This window comes from Mandrillus leucophaeus, unplaced genomic scaffold (genome assembly GCF_000951045.1).
Source record: "Mandrillus leucophaeus isolate KB7577 unplaced genomic scaffold, Mleu.le_1.0 Scaffold289, whole genome shotgun sequence".
Classification (NCBI taxonomy): Eukaryota; Metazoa; Chordata; class Mammalia; order Primates; family Cercopithecidae; genus Mandrillus; species Mandrillus leucophaeus.
In genome coordinates this window covers 2,623,554-2,649,566 of record NW_012103020.1, presented here as the reverse complement: position 1 = coordinate 2,649,566, position 26,013 = coordinate 2,623,554, and the positions used below count along the sequence as shown (strand labels likewise).

At 37.8% G+C, this 26,013-nt stretch overlaps 1 long non-coding RNA gene across 1 annotated transcript in view; it reads left to right on the top strand.

The window, feature by feature from the left end:
- The window catches only part of LOC105543654, a 35,837-nt gene extending 10,054 nt beyond the window's left edge, over positions 1 to 25,783 (top strand). Inside the window, exons 3-4 of the long non-coding RNA XR_001006653.1 lie at positions 18,213 to 18,374; positions 25,255 to 25,783. This is a non-coding gene — a long non-coding RNA (uncharacterized LOC105543654). The remainder of the gene's footprint in view (positions 1 to 18,212; positions 18,375 to 25,254) is intronic.
- The last annotated feature ends 230 nt before the right edge of the window (positions 25,784 to 26,013 follow it).

Genomic DNA, 26,013 nt, shown 5'->3' with positions numbered 1-26,013 from the left:
TTTTTTTTTTTTTTTTTTTTTTTTGTACTTTATTAGAGACGGGGTTTCACCGTGTTAGCCAGGATGGTCTCGATCTCCTGACCTTGTGATCCACCCGTGTTGGCCTCTCAAAGTGCTGGGATTACAGGCGTGAGCCACCACGCCAGGTTGTATTATATTATTTCAAAATAGCTAAAAGAGTGAACTTGAAATGTTCCCAACACATAGAAAATGACAAATGATACTATCCTAAATACTCTGACTTGATTATTATACATTCTATGCTTGCAACTAAATATCACATGAACCCCATAAATATGTCCAAATATTATGTAATAATTTTAACAAAGATAATGTAATGATCCAAAACTAATATCAGTGACTTTAGTTTTTGTATCCCATTGATTTATTGTCATGTTCCTATTATTTAAGGCATTGTGACAAAGGGTATTTATTTCTCTGCTACCCATTCCATTTAAAGAAAAGAAAAATTACACTAACACCTTTTGGCATCAGATCTCACCAAATATCTTTATTCCCATTTAGTCCTCTACCATTAAATTTCCAAAAGAGGGCAGAACAGATTGGTATCAGAAAAGAAAGAAAAAAGTTATATTTCCATAAATGACCCATTAAAAGGTACATTTGTGCTAATAAGCAGCTGTGTAATCTCAGGTTTATGATAGGGATTACAAGAGTCTAAAAAATAAGTTTGTATCTCCAAGACCAACTAGTCATTTCCAGTAATTAAGATAATCCAGCAGAATCTTTAGACAAGCCAGGATCATATAATTCTACAGTTAGAAGTGATCTTACTGGACAATTGGTTCAGCCATTTCACTTGCAGCAGCAAATACAGAATATGAATTGTGTCATATATGAGACCAAATTCACATCTTCTTGATCAAAGATTACTATAACTTACTCTACTATTCTGCTTGTTCTAGCCATCTGTTGTACTCAATTTATGGCTATGCTAATACAATGTGGTGGAAAAGTTCATTTTTATCTGGTTATGTTGAGTGAATGAGGATACATCTGGGAAGCTCCCGGCTCCTATAACTTATTTTTAATGTATAATCTAAAAAGTCCAATTTTGCATTAGTGACGTCTAGCTTGATATCTCCTCTATTTCTTCATTGCTATTTTCTAAGTCTCTATAATTTGGACGCCATATATTATGACTCTTTTTCATATTGACTTTTGTAGTTTTACCACCTTTAATTTATTGCTATTATTGGTTCATCTTGAACAGTATTTGCAATGAAAATTAACTCCTCCAAATTTGTTGGCATGATTTTTCTATCCTTTTCCAACTAACTATTATTGAATAAGACATATAATAACCTTTTCCCTGATTATATTTTTCTCAGTTGGTTATACAGCGTTCTATCATTACCTTTCCATTTATAGCAATTCATTCACTTCCAAACTAAAGTACTGCCAAGTAAAATTTTACAAATAAAATTTCACATAAAAATAAACTTAGTTGCATTTTATACATGTAAATAATATGTGTATGTTACTAATGTATCTTTCTATTTTCAAAGTAATTCCAGCTTGTATGAGATCAGAGCATGGTGGCATCAATTAAAATGTTTTAATTTATTGCCTACTTAATCACTTTACAATGTATGCATATATCAAAACATCACATTGTACTTCTTAAATATACCATTTTTATTTGTCAAGTATACTTCAATAAAGCTGGAGTAGTGGAATTTCAACCCATCCCTCCAAAACCCTTTTTCCTGCTGTATATTTGTTAATGAATGTATCACCTTCTAATATAGTATATTTGTTCTTATTTTTTTGTGACTGGCTTACTGATTTTCTTTCTTTTAATTTTTTGGCTTAAATGTAATTTCCATGGGGGCAGGGCTCTTTATCTAAATTGTTGACTAATGTATTTTCTGTGGCTAGGATAGGGATCGGATTTGTTGAATGATTTGATTATGTTTATTGACCACTATGTTTAAGGGACTGGGCTTAGCTGATAAATGAAAAAGAAGGTGGAAGCCTGAATATATATAGTTTTAAAATGCATTTGATAAGCTTAACCTCTATAGTAGCACTTCAGGAAAACATCAGCAACAGAATCAGATGTGGATCCCTTTGTTTTCAAATGTATTGAAGAGGATTTGTAATATAATCTGCATCAAGTAAAGAGTCAACATTTCTTGATAATGAGAATAAAAGTAACAGAGGAATAGGATTATCTTACAGAGAAAACAAACCCACAGTGTAGAATATTAGATTTTTGTAATGCCCCTGTGGGGAAGAACTGGTCTTCTCCAGTTGGATCACCTGGATGTCCCTTCCCTCTCCCCAGATACGATCACTCCTCTCCCCAGATAGATGCCAAAATCTAGCAGAACTGGAAGAATTTTTAATCCATGGCTTATTCTGGAGCATGAATTCATTAATTCATCTATTTATTTAACCAATTTTTATTAATTCTTGTATATGTGTTGGGAAATATTCTAGGCTTTGGAGACATAGTAGTGAAGAAAACATACTAAAATTACTATTCTATAATATACGAGACACAAGAGCAAATGTGTGACTTAATAATTTGCAAAACTGGGAAAATTATTTTGGAAAGAGGGAGATGGGACTAGAGAAGACTGAAAAGTCCTGAAAAAAAAAATAAATAAATAAATAAATAGGAACATTTAGATAAAGAGAGAAGAGAAAAAGTTGGGAAAGAGAAATTATTCTGTGGTAAATCCCTGGAAGCTTAGGTGTCATTCATATGGGACTCTCTTTAAAGGTGTAGTCAGGAATATTAATATATGAGTTATCAAGTCAGTAACTCATCTCCATTCTGCATAGTTCAAATTTATCCCTGGAAATCAAAACAGCTTTCAGGGGTTGCAAAAGCCAATCTGTTAAGTAGAAAATGAGGCTGGGCGCAGTGGCTCACGCCTAAAATCCCAGCACTTTGGGAGGCCGAGGCGGGCGGATCACAAGGTCAGGAGATCGAGACCATCCTGGCTAACACGGTGAAACCCCGTCTCTACAAAAATACAAAAAATTTAGCCGGGCGTGGTGGCGGGCACCTGTAGTCCCAGCTACTCAGGAGGCTGAGGCAGGAGAACGGTGTGAACCCGGGAGTCGGAGCTTGCAGTGAGCCGAGATCACACCTGCACTCTAGCCTGGGTGACAGGTTGAGACTCTGTCTCAAAAAAAAAAAAAAAGAAAAAAAAAAAGAAAATGAAACACAAACACAACATAGTCTGGAAAGTTTGTGGTAAACCCTTTTGTTGACCGTGATTATACTTTTAAAAGCATTAAAATTCAAGAAAGTCTAGGAACGGTATTAGCCACACTTAGAGCATGCTATATTAATGCAAATGGGCATGATGCAACCTCTGGTTTAGTATTCTCAGACGTGAGTAAGCTTATGTTTGTGTATAATTAGCTGCCTACCTAATACTTGAAACAGCAAAGTATAATAGAGCCTCCCTCATCCAATACCAATAGGCAATGTCAGACACACTTTCATCTGGGATAGACAAAAACAGCATAGGGAACCACTTTGTTATAAAAACAAAGCTAAACAAATAGTATTGTTATTACATACTCATCCCATAACTACCACTACCTTATCACTTTATTTCATAAGATACCCAGAAATACCATCCTGCAGAACAGAAGACTCTATCAAATTAGTTTAACTTAAATCTATCAATTTAGAACATCTTAACAGGAAAGTTGGTCAAGCTCCTAACCAAAGCAGGAAACTGTCTGTCATTATCTTTTCCAGGTAGTTATGTGACTATTCACAACTTTGGGCCGCACGAGTCAGACAAATCTAGCTTGAAAATTTTATATTGCTAACAACTTTCTCATGTTGAGCTCCAATTTCTCAACCTGAAGCTTCCACACTTCGCTCCAAAATTCTCTCAGTTCCTTTGAAACTACATCAAATAAATCTAACCTGTCTCCTATAAGAAAGAGCTTCAAATAGGTCACATGTTATACTCTGTCTCCTAATCCTTTCCACATCTACAAGAATCATCTTCCCTAACTCAAATATTCTTCATTCTGTGGATGCTTACTCATCTGATTTTAACCTGTAAGTGTCCAGTGTTCAACAAATAGATTTGGATTTGTTAGTTTCAGCTTCTGATCCAATATCATAGATTTGAGTTTCATATTTTAGATCTAAGTGCTAGATTTATTTATTCCTGTTGATTTTATCACATTTAGAATGAGAAATCGTCCCACATTTTTTAGTATTTCATTTTAAATACAGATTTTATCATCAAGTAATTTAGCTACAGCAGCAGTTTTTGCGGCACCCATAGATTTTATTCATCTGTCTTTTTTGTATTTTTAAGCTGTTGATAACATGCTGAATAAGATAAGCCAATAACTGAGGAACTAGACAAATCATACCACAAGAAATCTTTCATTCTGATTAGCAAAGACACATTACTCTTTCCAAGTAAGCTATTAAAACTTGGAAAGACAAAGTCTTGTATTTACGTATTAGCCGATTCAATAAATATTTACTAAATGCTTTCTATATTCTAGGTACTCTTCTAAGAATATGGATGCTAAGATGAATAAGATACTAATAAGACAAGTTTTGTTTGGTTTTGTTGTTGTTGTTGTTGTTGTTTGTTTGTTTTGAGACGCTGTCTTGCTCTGTCTCCCAGGCTGGAGTGCAGTGGTACAATCTTGGCTCACTGCAACCTCCACCCCACAGGTGCAAGTAATTCTCCTGTCTCAGCCTCCCGAGTAGCTGGGACTACAGGCACCTGCCACCATGCCTGGATAGTTTTTGTATTTTTAGCAGAGACAAGGTTTCACCATATTGGTCAGGCTAGTCTTGAACTCCTCACCTCGGCCTCCCAAAGTGCTGGGATTACAGGCGTGAGCACCCAGTCAAGCTTTGCAATATAAAGGAGATCATTCATGCTGCCATAAGTCAAGCAGAAAATTAAACAAATAATTGCCTCTGCCACAGTCAGTGCTATCATCTAGGAATACATAAGACTGTATTTCATTTAGAATCTTATTAGGCTTCACATAATGAAAATTCCTCTATAATGGTTAGTGTTAGTTTTCATTTTGTTTTGTTTTGTTTTACATATAGTAAGTACAGTGGAAGTCAGTTGCTAGATTTGTTCATCATATTAATGATAACAGAGACCAGATATTTATGATTAACTTGTAATTTCTATTATGGTCACAAGGCTACTAGAGCATACCTAGCCATTATGTCTGTGTTCAACGGTGGGAGAATGGATGAGAAAATGGAAGATTTCTGTTTCAAGATAACCAACGTTTTCCCTACATCAAAAGTTGGTTTATGTCTCATTGGTGAGAACCCTGTCTTGTGGTCATGACTGCATAGAGGTATTAAAAAGAAAGGGGTTGAAGTAGGGGATGTCTGAGTTTGATAACAGTGCCTGCCAAATTAAAGGAATATGAGGTGTGGGACCCAACTCCACTTGAACGACAGGTAGGGGTTAGAGAATACCTCATAGAGTTGCTGAACTAAAACTTAAAAAAGTAAATGGAAGATTTTCTGGTGCATTTTAGACAAGGATGAGATCAGTACCACTATTATAGCAGAAAAAGTAACACTATTTATTAATGCAGAAATATCTGAGAGGCAATGCTGTGTTCATATAAGCAAATAGGACAGAGTGCAAGATGGAAGCCTATGTTTTCCTCCTTTCTCATTTTGCATATGGCGTGTTTTTTTCAGATTTAATGTCAGTCATGGAGACTGAATTGCCTTTGGTCCCAACCCTAGCACATCCTTGTGTGTGGCTAAATTCTCTGTCGGATCTTTTTCAACTTCTGTCCAATGTTCATAACTTCCCATTCCTGGCATGCTCTCTTTTAATTACTGCATTAAAGCAAAATCTTTCTCAATCCCAACTGTATTATTGCCTAGAGCCCAAAATGATCCATTGAAACAGTCAGTTCTATGAGTAAGTAAAATAACTTGTTCATTTAAGATGGTTTGAATTGGTCTCTTGTCACTTGCATTCTGTTGCTTGAAAAAGATTCTTGGCTGGGCGTGGTGGCTCATGCTTATAATCCCAGCACTTTGGGAGGCCAATCCGGGTGGAACACCTGAGGTCAGAAGTTCGAGACCAGCCTGTCCAACATGGTGAAACTCTCTCTCTACTAAAATACAAAAAAAATTAGCCCGTCATGGTGGTGGATGCCTGTAATCCCTGAGGGTGAGGCAGGAGAATTGCTTGAACCCAGGAGGCAGAGATTGCAGTGAGCCAAGATCACACCATTGCACTCCAGCCTGGGCAACAAGAGCAAAAGTCCGTCTCAAAAAAAAAAAAAAAAAAAGATTCTTGATAAAGACAGATTTACTAACACATCTATGAAAGTAATCTTCAATGAGACACACTTTGCCAAACATTGATTATGGTAGTCAGAATTCTAAGATGAACCCCAAGATCTCCATCATTTATTGCTACACTCTGCATAATCTCCTCCCCTTGAGTGTGGGAAGAACCTGTGACTTGCTTCTAGCTACTTGACTATAGCAAAGATAATAGAATAATATGTATCCCTTAGTTACGTTTTATTATATAGTTAGCGAGATATCACTTTCATGATCACACATTATGTCATATAAAATTATTTTTTAGCAGATTGGTATGAAAGACTGATCTGCTGCCCTTGAAGCAGCAACAGCAATATTGGAGCTACCAAGGGACAGGACCATGTAGCAGAGAATTACAGACAGCCTCCAGGAGTTGAGAGCAGCCTCCAACTGACAGTTGATAAAAAGCCAGGACCCTTAATCATACCGCCACGTTAAAATAAATTCTACCAATAACCTAAATGAGCACAGTAATGGATTTTTCCCCAGACAAGCCTCCAGATGAAAACATGGCCCAGTGATCCCTTGAGTGCAGTCTTGTGAACATAGATTATGAAGCTAAAGAATTATTCACATATATAAAAGTTAAACCATACATTTGGATTATAGCTTCCTGGAAGATAATGTAAAAAGAAAAAAATGTTTATTTACCTCATTTTTATTGTATAAACACACTATTTCTTATTCACATAAATAACAACAGCAAAATGTGATATGAAGTACCTCAGTATTCAAGGCTGTGCAAGTTCCCGAAACTTACGTTCAGAACTCTTGTAAAGTCTGAGCTAAAGTACACAGTCTAAATGCTCCAAAAAGAGACCCCTAATTCCATGAATCTAAAGTCTTGAGAACAGCACATTCATGCATGCCTGAGAAAGAATGAGGAGAAGAGGGGCAAAGAAAGAGAAGCAGAGCAGAAGAAAGTGCCATGTCCCAAGAAGACCCTTCACTCACTTGACCCATCCAGCTGCATGGATCCAAGAAGTAAAAGAGAGATAAGAAGCCAGCATAGATGTGCACAGTTTTATTGAACAGTAACTCCACCCACAAGTCAGTGTGGCCTTGTTAGCTGCTCTGCACACTGACTAATCAAAACTAGTACCTCTCGCTTCCTTGGAAGGGCTAAGAATGGTATAGACAGAAGGAAGCATGGCTTAAAGGCAGCCTAACATTTTCTTCTCTCCCTTGTACCAGCTCATTTCTTATTCTATTTTAATCTATATCCAATGATAGGTAATTTAAGGTTCAGCCAGGGAACTGGCGTCTCTCTTAGGAGAAAATCTCTTTTTGTAGTCTCCTAAGCCCAGTGAAGTAGAAAATTAAGTTTTTGCCCACTAAGTCTCTGAAATAGGTCAGAACAGACATCAACCATTAAAACACATTTAATACTAGATTACGTTCTCTCCCTATTCTACTTGGACTCTCCATTTATGCCCAGCTACATGATCCAACATGATTCACAAGAGAGGGGTATAGAGTGAGCACCACATGTTAGTCAGACTCTTTCTGTTATAAGTAACAGAACACCATCCCAAACTAGGTTTATGCAAAGAAAGGAATTTATTGTTTCACATAATTAAAAAATCCAGATGTGGCAGCAGCTTCAGACGTGTGCTTCAAAGTATGATATCAGGAGTTGGTTGTGTTCCATCTCTTCGATCTGCTACCCTTTGTGTTGGCTTAATTCTCAGGCAGGCTTTTCCATGCCATTAAAAAGCGAATCAACACTGTTGTGATTTGTACTTCCTTCTACCAAACTAATCCCATCAGAGGGAAGACCTGGGGGCTTATATCACATGCCTATCCCAGAAACAATAATCCCTGTGACTCTGTAGGCTGGGTATCCTCTCAGCCGTGGATTTAGGAGGTAGAGTCAACTCCTCTCTGTCACATGAGAATTGGAGAAGGATTGCTTGATAAAGCAAAACAGGAGTACTTTTATTAGTGAATGGATATCCAGCAGGCCAAAAATCACAGATGCCTCAGGCACACAAGAGGCCATCATATTCCAAATACTAAGATGGAACATTTTCTCAAATTTGGACATAATTAACATTCTTCCATTATCATTTTACCACACAGAAATTAAAATACCAAATAAAAATACTGTCTCCTTATAAAGTAGTAAAAATATTAAAGTCCAATATTCTCTGTCTCTCTGTCTCTCTCTCTCTCTATATATATATATACACACACACACACACACACACACACACACACACACATATATTTTAAGTTTAGTTCAGTTTCACAGATTTCCTTCAGAACTCAGGGCAAATCAGTGCCTTTTATCTGGCATTATGAGTCCTATAAACATACACAATCCACTGAAATAAATGTTAACTCTTTAAACACTTCCAAAGTTGAATGAATCCAGTGCAAGTCTCTTGTATGTCAAGAGACATATTAGTATACAACAGTCCCGATCCTTAATAATGTTTTGAAAACACAAATAATTCCTACCTAGCTAGGCAAATTGCTTGATTAAATAAAGCTTAAACTCTATTACTAAAGAGAAAAGAAGATTGCATATTGTTAGACAGTCACAATCTGTGCCACAGACCATCATATGTATTTTCTTACGTAGACAGCAGAAAAAAAGAAAAACAGACCGAAGGTCTGAGTATTTTTCTGACTAGCAAGAAAATTTACACTTTTTATATTGGTGGGGTGAAGAAAAACAAAACTATGAGGTCATAGCCCATGAGTTAATTATCACAAGGTTACTGAGAAAATTCAATTACCAGTGACAAATATACTCTATAAATTTGTGACCAAATACAATTTTCTAACACATCTGTTTTATAAGTCTTGTAATCATTGCTTCTAGTTAAAAGGTTGTATTTTAGGAGGGAAAACCAGAATCATTGTGGCTTATGTAATCATTGCTTCTAGTTAAAAGGTTGTATTTTAGGAGGGAAAACCAGAATCATTGTGGCTTACAGCCGAATATGGGAGGAGAGTGTCTGCTCTTCTTGGTAAAAGCGATAAGAACACAGATCTATAAGGATAAATTTCAGAATCCATAGGAATTAAACCTGAAAGAAGTCCTTTGCTTTTTCTGGGAAATTCTCTAACAGATCTGTGGTCATTGACTGGAGAATATTTACAAACCCACTTTTATTCCCCTTAAAATTTGTATCAACAACCATTATAGCATATGTCTTGGTTTTAACCAGGCAGGAATTACAGTTTCCTTAAATGTATGATTTTTATTTGCACTAGAGGTTAGCTATGCTGCCGTTTGTTCTTTCATAAACCTTGAGAAAGCCTTTATCTCTGTGCTGTTCCCCTTGCATGTCCCAAACTGGGCTGATAGGGGTCCAGTGAAACGCAGCTACCCCGGCCAGATGCTCCACCCTGATCTTGCCTTTCCTCGGCATTAAATTCCCCATAGATTGGATAGCTTTCACTACCCTGGTGTCAACATAAACATTTTCCTGCCCACCTTTTATGTTGTTGCTCCAGCAGGACCTGACTCTACCAGTCCCCAAGCTAAGAAACAGGCTAAGAAACAGAATAAAATGTAAAAGGTTAACGAAATAAAGATGTGTAGAATCTTTAGCAGTTAATCTGGTGCTGCCTATCAAGGTTGAATACTGATAATAAGCCAAAAGTTCAAATTTTCCCACAATATAGATCTGTCGATATTTAGCCTGACCTTTGTGGTCTGCAGTGACGGTTGAAAATAAAACTTGCTTTGTAATGAAATTGTTCTGAGCTAGCTAAAGCTTGTCCTTGTCCATATGGAACTCTAGCTCTAGGAACTGGCCTTGTAGTCAGTCTATAAGGGTGTTGGCTCTGACCCTCAACGAGGGACTGTCCATCTTGGACCTCATTATTCACTTTGAAGTTATTGCCTGTCCTGTCCAACACAAGCTTCAGACTATTCTCTTGAGTAACACCACAATTCAGGAATGGGAAAAAAAAAAAAAAAAAAAAAAAAAAAACCAGCTGCGTAACCAAGTCTGTTAAATACACGAGGGCAGCAACCATCTCCCTTCTCAGAACGTTGTCGCAAATGATTGTCTTTCTTCTTAGGCCCCCACAACACCCTCACATGGAATGCTCATGTCTTAGGGATGATTTGCATATCTCTGTATTGCTTCTTTAAACTGAACAGTGAGATGCTATCATTACCTGGTAACACTGAAACCCAATGTGATAGTATTCAGATGTCGGGCCTTCAGGTGGTGATTAGGTCACAAGGGCAGATCTCCCACGAATGAGATTAGTACTTTTACAAAAGAGACCCCAGAGAGCTTGTTTTCCTCTTCTATATGAGGCAGAAAAGTGCCCTTACCTGAACCCAACCACACTGGACCTTTGATCTTAGACTTCCCAGCTTCCAGAACTATGAGGAATAAGTATCTGTGGCTTATAAATCCCTCAATTTATATCTTTGTCAAAATGCTGTAGGAAAATCCGGGTTCCTGTCTCCCGACCAGGAAAGATTAAGCTTACAGACACTTTGAAGGTTGAGGAGGGGGATTTACTGGGCAAAAGGAAAAAGGAAAAACAACACAGCAAGGTGAGACAGGGGTTTCTGTTACAGGCCTTCATCCCACAGATTGAATTCCCAGTAACCACCCATGAACAGGTGGGGCCAGGCTCCTTCCCCGCTGCAAATGGCATGAACTTCCTGAGGCCCCACTCTCCTCCCCGTGCTCAGGTCAGTTGGAGATTCTCTAAGAAGCTCCTTTTACTTGGCTGTCTTAATAAGAGCCCAAATGGACTAAGATGAGCACTTAACATAATTATACATTTACATTTTTTTATTATGTGACTATATACCTATCTCCCCCACTAGACTCTATGTTTTTTGAAATCAAGTAAAATGCCTGGTTTGCTCACATCTAAGTAACCAGGACCTAGTTTTCCTGAAGGAAATGTAGTATTTGGGCTTGATATTAATATTTTTATAGCATCTCTAAATACATGGGAACAATTTATAATTTTAATTTTCTCAATTAAATGATTCTGTCAGAAGCCAAGGCACTATGATTTACATAATCAGATATTTGATAATCCGATCCAGTCCAAGCCAAAAACAAATCAGCAAATCAAGTCTAAAACAAAATCTGGACTATCTAGAAGACATGTAAAAGATATAATAATGTCTTCCATGTAAACTTTTGACAGAAGTAGGATTCCAAGTTTATATTCTCTAGCAAGGTACTGGATTATCTATGGGATAAGAAATGGCAGATTAAATTACTAAATGATAATGTGGCCATCCTTTTGTAAAAACCCACAAGTCTAACCAAAATTCCATCCTGAACAGAGAAATATCTCACTTCAACAAAGCAGGACTAAAAGATCTCCTTCAGTGAGAAACGAATCTTTCTTAAATAAATTTTAACATTGCTATAAGAACAATCTATTAATCAATTCTCTGAAATTCTACCAGAGACAATAACCTCCATCAAAGTCATTCAAAATGTGGCCCGTGGACTGGTGGTGGTCTGCAAACTGCTACCAATCCACAGCGAGATAGGTACAGAAATTGAGAATAAGCACCAAGAAATTGATATGACAATTTGATATTGTCATGCCGTCCAAGGACATGATAAATGCATTTTACGAAAGTGTTGGTCTGTGACTATGTGAAACTTAAGCAAATAATAACAAGAAGAAGACACAGTCCTTCATCACAGAGAGTTTGAGAAGCTTTGGTCTAGTTTGCTTAGCTTGAAAATTTTCAAGAAAGGTTTACTATTGCTTAAAATAACCATGGAAAATTCTCATTAATGAAATGATATAAAACAAGAGACTTACTGGAGTATCTGCTAGGATTAATTATCTACATAATATGTCCTGAAGTAACCAAATGAATCGACCTATTTTAGAGAACATTATCAAATACAATAATGTAAATTCTTGATTGACTCACCTTAAGGCATTACTGCTGACAGTAGCTGAAGAGCATTAGGAATTGTCCATCCAAGTCAAGTGAAACTACAAATTAGCATAATATGATACATAAAATTTATTTGCAGTTGGAAAAGTAACTATTTTTTCTTCTCACACAAAAGCTGCCTTCTCAAAAGGATGAGGGATATTTTGAGAAATAGAGGAAATAATCCGGAGAAAAAGGCCTAAGCACAATTTTATGAATAAAATTTGGTAACTTAATAAAGCCTCCGTTGTAGTTAAATCTCTACCTCTCACTAGCAACTTACAGAGTGAAAATAAAAGGCTGGTAGTAGTTGGGAGTGTAAAGTTAAACTGAATCTTGCCTCAAGGTTGATCAATGCCAAAAAACACTCAGTAACAGAAAAAAAAAATGTGGAAATGTAGCCAGTTACATCAAATTTTATACAAGGGGATGTTTGTCAGTCTCCTCTCAAAAATGTGAGCAAGACCAAAAGTGGTGGCTCACACCTGTAATCCCAGCACTTTGGGAGGCCGAGGCTGAGGTCAAGAGATCGAGACCATCCTGGCCAATATGGTGAAACCTCGTCTCTACTAAAAATACAAAAATTAGCTGGGCATAGTGGCGCAAGCCTGTAGCCTCAGCTACTCAGAAGGCTGAGGCAGGAGAATCGCTTGAACCCGGGAGGCGAAGGTTGCAGTGACCCAAGATAGCGCTGTACACTCCAGCCTGGTGACAGAGCAAGACTCCATCTCAAAAAAGACAAAACAAAAACAAAAACAAAAACAAAAAAAAGAGGTCAGAAGATGGATGCCTTAAATATAATTTAAAACAAAGTGAAGTCAAAAATCTCAAGAATGTTATTCAATTTGTCCTGAGCAAATTTCCACTGACCTAACTTTTTTAGTGGTTCTTGTTCATGTGTAACCAGGAGGTCATATTGCATTCTTGGGAAATAACCAACAAAACATTCAGACACACAAAGAGTCCACTCTAAGTCAAAGAGGGCCATAAAGTGTTCTTGTCATAAGTTGATAAACAGAGTAATGAGAGTCGATATTGGAGCAGGTCTGGTAGCCTAAAACTAACACAATTAACATGCAGCATAACTGGAGATACCCATACTTGTAATTTGTCAGAAAGAACACTCACAACATTTAGATGAAATGCTTGAAAATTTGAGTTCAGATTCAGAGATATTTGTATGAACCTGGGATAAAATACACTCTTATTGAGGAGAGAAAAGAGGCTGATGAGGGATTTATATATCTTTATAAATCTCCAGTAAACAGATAACTAAAGGTCCACGTGCTTCGGTTATTTAATTAACTACAAATTTTTAAATCAATTGCTCTACACGAAGCAGTTGAAATGTTCCAACCAATGATAGGCTTAATATTTACAAAATTTTGATAATTTTTCTGTCATGTCATTATTGAGATGAAAAATTAACTGTCAGGTTAAAAATAGCCTCATTGTGGTTTGAAAGTTCAAACCCAATACGTATTGCCTAAACTTATCCTAGTTTAAGTATGTAGAAGCAATAAGCAATGCACAAAAGGTTAAACAGGGTGATATCCTGAGTAGTCCCTTTCATGATTCTATCTCTCTAGCTTTACTGATTTTGTCCCTTTTTATTTTCTCCTTTCCACACAGCTCTTGTCAACCCAAGAACTTTAAGTACAAGACCCATATCATTCCAAACATGAAATAGATCACATTGTACTAATTACCTGTTGTTAAGAAAAAAATCCTCATTTCCACCTTCAATACAGCCAAAGCAGTTTTGAAACATTCTTAAAAAAAAGACAGAAACCGAAAACAACTTGAACATAATAGAATAAAAATATTCCTTACACTTTCTTACCCTTTTCAAAATTGTCATCTCATTAGTCTACGTAAAGATATAAGTAAACCCAAGAACACCTTCATCCATGTCAGAGAAATCAAGATACTTAGTGTAAATCTGAAATGGTAAATAATGATCTAAGTACAATATCATCAGTAACACTATTTCAGTGGTTAAAATATAAATGAATCTTTTCCTAAGGAAAAGTGATTTATTTCCCCAAGTTTTCCCCATCGGCTGCCATTACAAAATTTTACTTGTAAATACATTGGGAAATAAGTTTTCCATTAAGTCAAGACAGATCTTTATCAAGACATGTACCATGTTAAAACAGTTTTCCCAAGAAAACTTTTTCTTCTACAGGTTTCCACGAAAGTCTCTACAATTATCTCCACCATATATTTAATAAATCAAGTTGAAAAGTTATTGCAATTTAAATGACTGGACAGACATCATATGTCTTTGTGGAAGAAACAGATACATAAAATAAATCAGAAAAATCATAAAAATAATCATAGAAGTAAATCATAAAATACATATAGAGAACCAAATTAAAAAGAAAAAGCAACTTTTGAGTATAGGTCAGACAGATTAATAGCTTTATCTTTGCTATTTTTCCCCATTTATAGTTGAAGAGACTATGGACATAAAACTTGGAACTTGAAGAGACTATGGACATAAAACTTGGAACTTGGAGAAAGCTGTTTTTTAAAAAAATTTCTACATTGCCCCTATAGTATTGAAATTGAAGTGAAAAATACCCTACGTGTGAAGATTGTACATTAGTTTTCTTGCCAAGGCACAATTTCAGAGATAAATCTTTGAATTTGGAAGGCAATCTCCATAGAATCTGCCAGATATGAAAAAGCACAACCATTTTCTTTACGAAGTTTCAATCTGTTGGTGCCAGTTGGACGATGTGATTCGCTCAAAACAAGGACTAAGGAATCTAGTAGGAGTTCTGAGGAAAGAGAGTTTCCTGTCTTTCTATAGAAAGGGCCATGTACACAGGTCCTGAGCTAGCTGGAAAGGAAGCCAAACAAACGTATCTCCAGCTATTACTGGGAATAGTAGAACAGAATGTTGACTGGGAACAGCCAGAGGGTTCAATTACCTATCATTCACTCTCATACTAATTAATTGGTGTTGATCAGTTTAGTTTCAAGAAAAAAAGTTGTAAACTCCTAGAAGAGTTTTAATTTATGCTCATTTTATTTTTTTTAATTGAATACTCTGCTTAGCATGGTACTGTTTATAGAATTCTCCCTGCTGAACTGTAGTTAAACTGAATTGTACACGTGCTAATCCCGGAGAGAAATATGAGGTATTTTTAATTAAAAACATCAATCATGTTAAAGACTGTTAAATCTAGTAGATCACTTTACCTAATAGGAGTTTTAAATCAAATTTCTATTTTTGGAACTTTAAAAAATATTTTTCTACAGTCCCACTTCTACAAAGACATTCTTCAGTTTACACTGGAGACCAGTTTATGTAGTTTGTGTTGGAGCCTAGTCAAATTCTTCCACACTCTTTCTGCGTTTCTTTGTATAATGACCCCCCTTTCCCCAAACTCTATTTCTGTTGTTAATTTACTGAGGATTGTATAGAATGCTGCTTAAATGAGAAACATCAGTACTGAGGATGTAGGCAATGCCTTAATTGATCAGATAAACATGGTCCATTTAGTTTTGCTTTAACTCAAACTTCAAAGTACCAAGCTGTAGGTTTGCTTCATTTTGGCAGAAGCAAAAAGCCTGAAACTCTTCGAAACTCTTCAGGAGGTAAGGAAGCTGTGGAAATTAGGCATCTGCCCAAAATCTAGGCTAAAGAATAAACACTTAAAACTCATTTTAACATCTACTTTGAACTGAAAAGGAAAGGGCTCATGAGAACATTTGAATATAGGAAAAGGACAATTTTCAAGACTGTGAACTTGGACCCATTTGACAACAGAGACTGTGATCTCAGGGCCAGGTGGTACTGGTCTCTCTTCATTAAAGTCCCATCAGCCCTATCAAGATGAAAAAAACTTTCTAAATTTTCCTTTACTCTTCCAACTGCCATATGTGAGCTCTAGGTGTGGACTTGCCTGTGGGGGATTTATATAGGCCTTTTGAACTTTTAACAGAGTCTCTCTTTTGAGTAACCATTTAAAAGAAGATTAAATTTAATTAGACTGTATTTTTTCCCGTGACATGTGCCTTCAAAGTCCATTTTATTACATTCTTTTATCCTAGCAGCGCACTAATGCTGTTGGGTGTAGGGCACCTTCAGATGCAGGAAGAAAGGAGGGAGATGTTTATATACTCAATCCCCTGGGAGTATTTTAGGAATGGCTGACATCTGACATCCATGCCTGCCCAACAACACTGCCTGAGCAAATGTTGCTCAGGAATCAATTCAGACACGTGACAATTTGGATGAGTAATCTGAGCCCTCCATACATTTGTCCTAGCTAGGGGTTCAAGGTGCCCTTGGGTTGGATCATCTATTTATACCCTAATTATTTCTCTTTTGATGTTTTTCTTATTCTCTGAACTTATTGATAATAACTACACTTCGATAGGAGTTGGTACCAACCTACTTATGAAGAAGTATTTGTTTTAACCTGAACCCAGGGTATGATTTACTTAAAGATTATTTCAGAGTCTAACCTGCTCCTAAAACTATGTTTATACATTGACTAGAAATACAAATCAGTGTCAATGCCATTATAGGAATCGATGGAAAGCAAGTACCTCAATCCCTGTTCAACAATTAGGTCATGCAGAAAATCACTAGATGTAGGATTCAGTAATTTTCACTTTTATTGGTAGAATTTGGAGAGAAGGAGAAATATGACAAAGAGAAACAGACATTTAAAGAAAAGGTAAAAGTCAACATTTGCAACCAGGTACTAAAGACTCATTCCTGTTAAAGGAGAGCAGATGTAACTGCTCAACCGCTTCACAATGCCTTTGGTGATAGCTCTTGCTGGAACGTGTGGATGGATGCGGTTTTCTCTCTTCATAATTGCGTCGGTGCTTTAGCCAGAACGCTGTGGCATTTTACCAGCCTTTCCCTTCTTGATCACATTTTTTACAAATACAAAGAAGAAAGAAAATGAACACATTGAAAGTAATTTCTTCTTCATTTTGGTGCGCTATTGAACGACACCGGTGTGCCCCTGCAGCCCTGGCTGCCGGCTTGCTGCTAACTTCCCTGGGCCTCTAAGGCTTGGGCAGAGGGACGCAGAAGATTGTTTGCGGTTTTTCGCTTCTTGCTTTTTCACTGGCGTGACAGTGCCCAGCAGTCTAGTCTATTCTTTCCTTTTTCATTTTTTCACTGGTGTGAAGGAGCACAGTCACTTAGCAAAAGAACGACCCGCGGGTAAAGGGAGCAAAGAAGAAAGAAAGGAGCAGGCCAGCCTGGCCTTTCTCTGTGGCCTGAAACTGACTAAAGTTAATTGCTCACATAAGAAGAATAACTGGTGGTGCTGTAATTGAATTTTTATGGAAATAAACAGGTGGCAGATTTACTATAGCTGTGGGGATAGTAGGGGGCGAAATGCTGTAGCCACATTAACCTGTTTAATTTAATAGCTTCGGTACTCATAGAGGGGAAAAAAAAAAAAAAGCAATGTTGCTCTTTGAGTCAGTTGGATGCCAAATGTAAATAACTACAATTGCCCTAACATGCCCAAGTGGTTGAGCAAAAAAGGGCATTGTGCCAGCTTCGCCTTGGTTTTCATGTTTATTAATTAAGCTCCTGGAAGTTTCAAAAACAGAAGTTTTAACTCACAAAGAACTCTGGGAAAAAAAAGGAAGAAGAAAGAATTTGGCGAAGGGAAGACAGACAGACAGACAGACCGACAGCCAGACAAACGCTCTGTTTCCATTAATGGCACAGCACGAATCTGTGACAGATATTAGGAGCACTCTATACTGGACACAGGAAGGAAGAGCTAAAGGCTAGCTTTGCACGATGCTGCCTCCCAGTGATAAGATTTTGGAAATGCATTTTTATACTTAGAAAAATCAGTGACTGGTGAGATATGCAAAAAACACCATTAGCTTCTTAACGTACCTGACGTTTACTTTTAAGTCAAATACCAGGAATAAAAGTTTGTGTTGAAATTTTTGTCTATTTGACTGCAGGGAAAAACAACATGCACTATTCATCTATCTGTCTATCTATCTATTTCATCATTATTTTTTACCTCATGGATTGAAGCAAATTTTAAAGGAAAAAAGAATGTTAATAAGAAAGAGCAGCACTTACTATCAGGGAGGCACCTCACGAGCATTGTGAACACTCAGGTGAGTGTTCACTCGCATCCTCTGCCAGCTTTCCCAGGCTTGAGTGGTAGGCAGCTTCCTAGATAAAGAATTTAAGATAAAATGGAGTTTACTAAGTATTAAAAAGCACACAAAGACAAATTAGTGTGAGCGTGAAGTAGAGAGTATCCAAAATTCATTTTATCAATAAGAAACACTTTACACACTATTTGAATTACCTCATCAAATACCTAATACCCAAGATTATCAGAATCAGAGAAATTCAGCCAAACGTTGCAATGGAGCTAAACGGTTTAAACAAACCCAAGACTAAGCTGGCAAGAAGTCAGAGAGCCTGATGGGTGCTCTTTCCTCTTATCAGTTTTGTTTTTAGTCCCATAAACCTTTAGTAAGTCCTTGCTGAGTGCATCACATTTTACTGACTGCACTTTAGGATGTCAACTGAAGACCGATTAACTTCATAAATTTGAAAGGAGAGCTTAAAGCGTTCTTCTCATGAAGGGTTGGAGCTTGCCGGTGACCATTCTGACAGACTGAGAAGTGCAGCTTCTGGCCAGAAGCTGGAAACGAGCATATAGAGGAAAGGATAGGAAAAATAAGACGGATTTATGGCTAAAGGGTGACTAAGTATACGTATTCAGCAGGTCATGGAAGGAGATATAAATATTCACAAAGGGGAGGCACAGCATGTATAACATGCATCCCATGTTCACTCTAGGGTGAAGACTTAACATTTAAATGTATTACAATTAGACCTTATACATCAAAACGTGAACCAGAGGACACAAAGAACCTCTATGCGGCAGCCTCCAAAGACGGGCCAGGAGCACTTCATGGTCAATGGTCTCTATCAGGAAGGAATGCTGGTCAGTTGCTGTGTCAAAACTGTGAAAGGGGCTGGGTACAGTGACTTACGCCTGTAATCCCAGTACTTTGGGAGGCCGAGGCAGGTGGATCACCTGAGGTCAGGAGTTCGAGACCAGCCTGACCAACATGGCAAAACCTCATCTCTACTAAAAATAAAAAATTAGCCAGGTGTGGTAGCAGGCACCTGTAATACCAGCTACTCTGGAAGCTGAGGCAGGAGAATCACTTGAACCTGGGAGGTGGAGGTTGCAGTGAGCCGAGATCGTGCCATTGTTCTCCAGCCTGGTCAACAAGAGCGAAACTCCGTCTCAAAAAATAAAAATAAAAAATAAATTTAAAAATAAAAACTGAAAGGGAGGGGCAGCATCAGGCAGTTGGTTCCCATCGGTGGCAGAAGGAATCTTTCAAAAGGGCTGGTTTCTGTTTAACATCTAGAGAAGAGAGCCTAGTGGCGTTTAGCAAAGGAGCAGGTATACGAGGCACATCTGACCTCCCATCCTGTCGTAGCTATGAACTCCATTTTTAAGGTTTCTCTGAGGTCCCCTTGGCCAAGAAGGGGTCTATCCAATTGGTTTAGGGGCTTAGGATTTTATTTTTTTTCTCAAACGTCACTTTTACCCCACATGCTAATGTCTGTTGGTGCACAGCCTCAGGCTCTTCTCTCCTTCCTCTGTATTTTCTCCACATAACTGACCTCATTTCCCATCTGTGGCCCAAAGACTTCCATATTTATTTCATTGCCAAATCAGTTCGTATGCTTTATCCTCATGTCTAATTTCTCACTCAACATCTTCATATGAATGTGTGTCAGGCCCCTCAAATATTATAGGTCTAAGATCATTGGCCCCAATCTTATTCTCATTCAGTATATACATAATGAATATATATACATATTTATGTATATCCTGCTATGCAAACCAGAAATATAAGAACACTGTTTTACATTTTCTACTGTCTCACACCCCGTATTCAATCCATCACCAACAGTCAATCATGAGTCCTATTAATATTACTTCTTAAATGTCTCATAACTCTACCTATTTCTACATCCATACAACAAACTCTCACTGCAACAGTTCAATAACATACCTTGCCACTCTCTGTTCATACCCATACTGCACCCAGAGAATTCTTTTACGTGTCTAATCATGATATTATATCTTCCCTGCTTAAAGCCACACACTTGATTTCTCATTGATGTTCAGATCAGAGAAAATCCTGCAAGTTCAGGTCCCTGTCTACTTTTCAGGCTCCTCTTGGCCACTCTGAAACCCACATTCCTCACTCCAGGTGTACTGTCTTCTGTTTGCTTCTCAAGCACCCTCTTCTCTCCTGCTATGGAATCACTGCACAGACTCCTTTGTATGTGCTGTTTAACACCTACCTCTGCCTTAGAACTCATCTGAAATATCACTTGCTGAAGTAAGACTTTTCCTACCTTTCCCATTTTCTCCTCCAAAACTCCCTACACACATAGACATACAGACACACACGTCCCTGGACAACAGAAGGTTCCCCTGTAACACAAGCTTATAGAATTATCTTAAGCAGTGACTGTCTAGCTTGTACCACTAAATCATCAGTGCTATAAAAGCAAAGACCATGCCAAGATTTGCTCATCATTGTACCCCTGACACCTAGCACAAAGCATGAATCTTGGTTGCTACTAAATAAATACTTGTTAAATGACCATCCAGGAGTGCAATATATAATTGCTCAGTATCTCTACATCTTCTAAGCACAGGACAAAATAGAGACATGAAAAGAATCATCAACCCAACATCATTCAGGGTTTTAATGATATTTTTAATTTCCATAATTCATCTATGAATGCAATACTGCTTTGGATTTTAGTGCTTTAACAGTTAAGGGTAATTCCAGAAGCTTGACATTTTCTATCATAATAGCCCTACTCCATGGTGCAGATACCCAGTTGGGGATTCTGCCAGTTGCTTAAGAGACGTATTCCAGTCGTATGCTCAGAAAAATAACCACAAAACTGTACTACCTAGAGGCCAACTGAGATCAAAACTCAATTTATAACCTGAAGTACAATTTGTCATTCTGATCAGCAGAGACAGAGTTATTCTCAGTCTCTGGGAATTAGGATAGCTCCGAGTTGGTGTTTAACAATATCCCAAAGCTCTGGTTATTTCCGTTTTCCAGGGCATGTTTACTGTATGTATTTTTACTATACGGAATTTTATAGCTCCTTTGCATTCTGTTCACATTCCATTGCGTTCTATTCACATATAAATAATACCTGGCATGAAATGTCTGTGTAGCCAGATTCTAGGAAGTATTTTATCAGCATGACCTAAAATGCAAGCAGTTTATTTTTGTCACAAAGTTAAAACAGTAACATTTGGTACCTGAAAATGTTTATGTGAATGTTGACCCCTAAAAGCACATTACCCTTAGAATGTAATATCATTATTCATGCTGTTTGCTTGATCATTGATGTAAAAGAGCAGTAGCTCTTTGGAATTTTCTTCTCCAAAAGGACAGCATTTTCCAGCCATTCTGAATAAACCCTCAAACAAAGAATAGGCAAACCAGATTAAAAGCTATTTATCTGCAATATCTGCAATAGCCAAAGATCCTTTGCTGAAGTCTGGGAAGATGTATTGCACAAACAAGTGATATTATTGCTGAGTCCATCTTCAAAGAATTCTTGATTATGGAGTTAACTCAGGTCTGAGAATTGGGAGAGAATGAGCAACTCCCCATAATGATGACCCAGGTCAGACCTATACTTCCCAGGTGTGGGGTGTTTTCCATAACACAAATCAAGAAGGACTAATGTACTATCAGCTATTTCAGTCAAGGGACCCAGTGACCGGTGAACCACTACCAAAGATTTCTGTAATATACAACACTCTGCTGATGAACTTGCCCTGCTGCCTTTTATGATAACCACAATGATTTTGTGTCCTTCCTTTGAAGGCTGCTACTTGGCCTCTGCTGCCCTAGAATAGTTTCCTTCTCATTTCAATCAGGGAAACCATGTCAACTGAAGCCTCTGCCATCAACATCCTCAGCTTAGGAAGAACAGTAGAAAAAACTCTCCTCAAAACTCCCTTCACCAACACATTCCTCAAGATATTGGTAAAGAAATTATCTTCTAGATATCTTGGGTAACAAATTAGGATGAAGGTGATTTATGTATATTTCCACCCCAGAGTACTTGCTACCCTTCCCTGCATTATTTAAGAGATTCCTAGGATCTCAACTTCACTATCCCAAGCCTCCATGAAACCCAGATTATAACCAAGCAAATGAGCCAGGAATCAGACCCACCGTAGCCACTCTGGGTAACTCTTCCAATATAGAAGCTCAGAGTGATACATTGATTCTTTTGAAAAATTACACGTTACCTGTGCAAGGTCAATCACTAGTACACATAGTCCCAAGTTTTGCTGTCATCAGATAAAAGAAAGAAATCTTCTCGCCCAGATTTTACAATGCATTTGACTCCTCTGAGACATGTTGAGATTTAACCAGTAGTTCAAGTCTGGAGATAAACGGGGATGGGGGTGGTGGTCATGGTTCTAAGCGGTAAACAGATTCTGTCTTGCAAAGTCAGCCTCCGAAAAAGAAAGGGAATACAGTCTCCAAGCAAGAAAAGCCACCTCCATCGAAGAAGGGAGGATGCACTTCTGTGATGCCCTTATGAGTGCTGCACTGGCAAATGTTTAACATCCGTTCTCCGGCAAGGGGGTTAGGGACAGCCCTGATTTGTGGCATTTCAAATGCTTGTAACTGACTTCAAATTGTGAACATATCATGGCCACAGAGTAGAGATGAGATAAATGCAGTTGATCTCAGGAGCCGGCAAGAGCTGCTTCCAGCACACAATACAGAGCGGGGAAAGGCTATGAGTTCAAGGCTTTGGAATCACCCCACATTGTCTAATTCTGATGCTTAGGATGCTCCAGTCCTATAGTTTTCTGAGCATCGTTCTCTCTCACTTTCTCATACAAGGACTGGCAAGACTCTAAAATCAACTGATAGTACAATTTAGCGATCATAATATCAAACTTGGAGTTTGATTTTCACCTACACGAAAGTTGAAAGAATTGGAGAGAATTGAGACTGTGTTAGGATTGTGAGAGTTCCAGGAACTCAGTCTTTGCCATAATCAATAATTTAAGAAGATTAACTTATCATTTATCTTTTTTTTTTTTTTTTTAGCTATTCGGTGTCCTCCAAACATCCCCAGCATCTCTACAGTCTTTTATCTTTCCAATGACAGTGGCAACTTGGTTTCCCCAAAACCTTGCCTTGAATAGGCATTTCATTCTAAGAGAGCCTTTCATTACAGGGACCAGAGGCACTGTTCATTTAGCTCTTTCACCGTGGCATAGGATGGGTTACTAGGGTCATGTCTGTAAGGACAAATGGAATTTCGCTCCTTTTGGCCCCAGTCTGAAAATCAATTCCACTTACTGACTTTTCACTCCACTTTCCCTAAAACTCTATTACATTAAACTGAATCCAAAGTATGATTTTCTGTACTACTGAGGTCTTTAGCTCAAAGGAAAATAAACCAAATATGTTTCAATTAAGGGAAGCAAATAATTTATGGCAAAGATATTAGTTAGCTCACAGAGTTATATGAAACTTAGCCAAGAAGGCTCAGAAAGTCAGTGGGAACCGAGGGAGTTTTCTCAACAAGAAACGCTGCATAGGAAAAGGCTAGATTGGGACACTACAGAGTCTCTAGCTCGCACTATCACCTCTGTTCCAGTCTCTGCTGCTGCTGCTACTGTGGCTCTGTGGATCGTTTTTCCTCTATCCTCCAGATGGGACCACCTGACTGTCAAACCAAGGCTATGTGCCTGTGTCCTCTCTGCCTGGGTATAGAAAGACAAAGCATATGACCTCTTCATCCTTGGACATGAAGCCCTGCCTTCTGCCAAGACTTGAAAACTCAATGTGGAAAGAGTGTTCATATGCCCAGTAGTCTGAAATGATCACAATTGTGTTTGATAGATTAGGAATTAGATGCTTTCATAGAACAGTTTCAAGGGACTGGGGAGCAGAAAGTGAGACTACAATAAAGAGAAGAGTAAATTAGATAAAGAAGAACAATTACAGGAACTAATGATGACAGACTAATCTTTTAAGAAGTTTCATAGAAGTAGAGGAGACAGTATCTTGAAGGGCAATGCAGATTTGGAAGTAATGCTTTGTTTCTTTTCTTTAAAAGAGGTAAATTCAACTCAATCAGAGAATGCACTTAAGAGAAAAAGACTGAATTCAGTAATTATGGGGATAATTGAGGAATGAATGGAAATGGGTAAAATTAAGAGCACGTGTGTGGATTAACATTCTAAAAGAAGAGGGTAATACTTTCCCTAAAATAGGAGACAGGAAAAGAACTAATGATGACAATGATATCATAAATCAAAGAGGGGCATGTTACAGTTGTTTGTTAAAGGAGATCAGGCAGCCTTGATCTTTTCACTTCAACAGGACATAAGAGCAGCGTCCAAAGCTGAAGGAATGAGGCAGAGTTAGAAACCCAGGATAAGGGAAAAACATTTAGAAAAGCTACCATGAACAGTGATAATGAATGGGGCATGAATCTACTAGTGGAATTGGGGATCACTTCCTATCTGACTGACTAAAAAGCTGTTTAATAATAGCCACTGAAGTGAAGCTGATAGATTTTTCCATTAGGAATAACATATACTAAATCCAGCTTCCACAGCCCTAGTAACAGCCTTCAGTGTGGTTATACGAACAACAGAGGCAGAAGATTTTAGCCTCACATCCCCCAACACACATCAAATGCGCAGCTACTCACCTTCTTGTAGATGTAGTAAGTAGAATAAAATATTGCAAGAGGATGAAGTGATTGTGACAAATGATAAATGAGTACCAAATATAGCTGTCTATGACAGCTTTATCTGTGGTTTTGTGGTGTCTTTGATGCTTATTAAAGGAACTAGAATTTAACCCCCCATTAAGAGTCCAGATCAGGCCTTGGATTCACCTTGGTCTTCTGAGGTTTGTCTCTTTTCCACAGAATCTTCCAGGTGCATTTTTATAATGACACTCTATCAAGCCACTGAGATCAACTGCCAGAGCTCAATCTGCTACAGGAATCTTGCTAGAAGAAAAGAATGTTTCATCAGAGACAGTCATTCATCCCGGCCCACACCTCTCCTGCTCTGATCTTCCACTGTTAAAAGCATAACACACTGGAGGAAGATTGTGCTATATTTCATGCGTGCTCTGCGCCACCACCAAGGGACAGTCCCATCTGTTATTTGCTCTCAGCTTTGCTTACTGATAAAACAGGAAGGACAGCTTGCTGATGGGCTCTTTGAAGCAAATGGATCCTCTCTTTCCTGCAATTAATGTTTATAAATTATTTCTACAGTAGACAGCATGTATGGTACCATGATTTCAAAATTAGTTTCAATAAATTAAGGGCCTGCATTCATTACAAGAGGAGCTTGATTACAGTGCAACTCATGGAGTTTACTGTTGCGCTCTACCTTTTGTGAAAATTGCTGCATGAAATTAAACACTCTCATTAATTTTGTTGATTATCATCTCCTAGTAACATCTTACGATCATATGTTCACTTATTGAAATTTCACTTTATGTATATGATCGAGTTTTAGTTGTTCACAGAAAACAGGATTCAGGACACTTCAAAATTTCAGAGACTAGGTTAATAGTCCTCTGGCTTCAGCAAATGGAAATGGCTTTTGAGAACAAAGCGCAAATATAACTGAAGTGATATGGGTTTTTTTTTTTCTCCCAGAATATTCTGTTG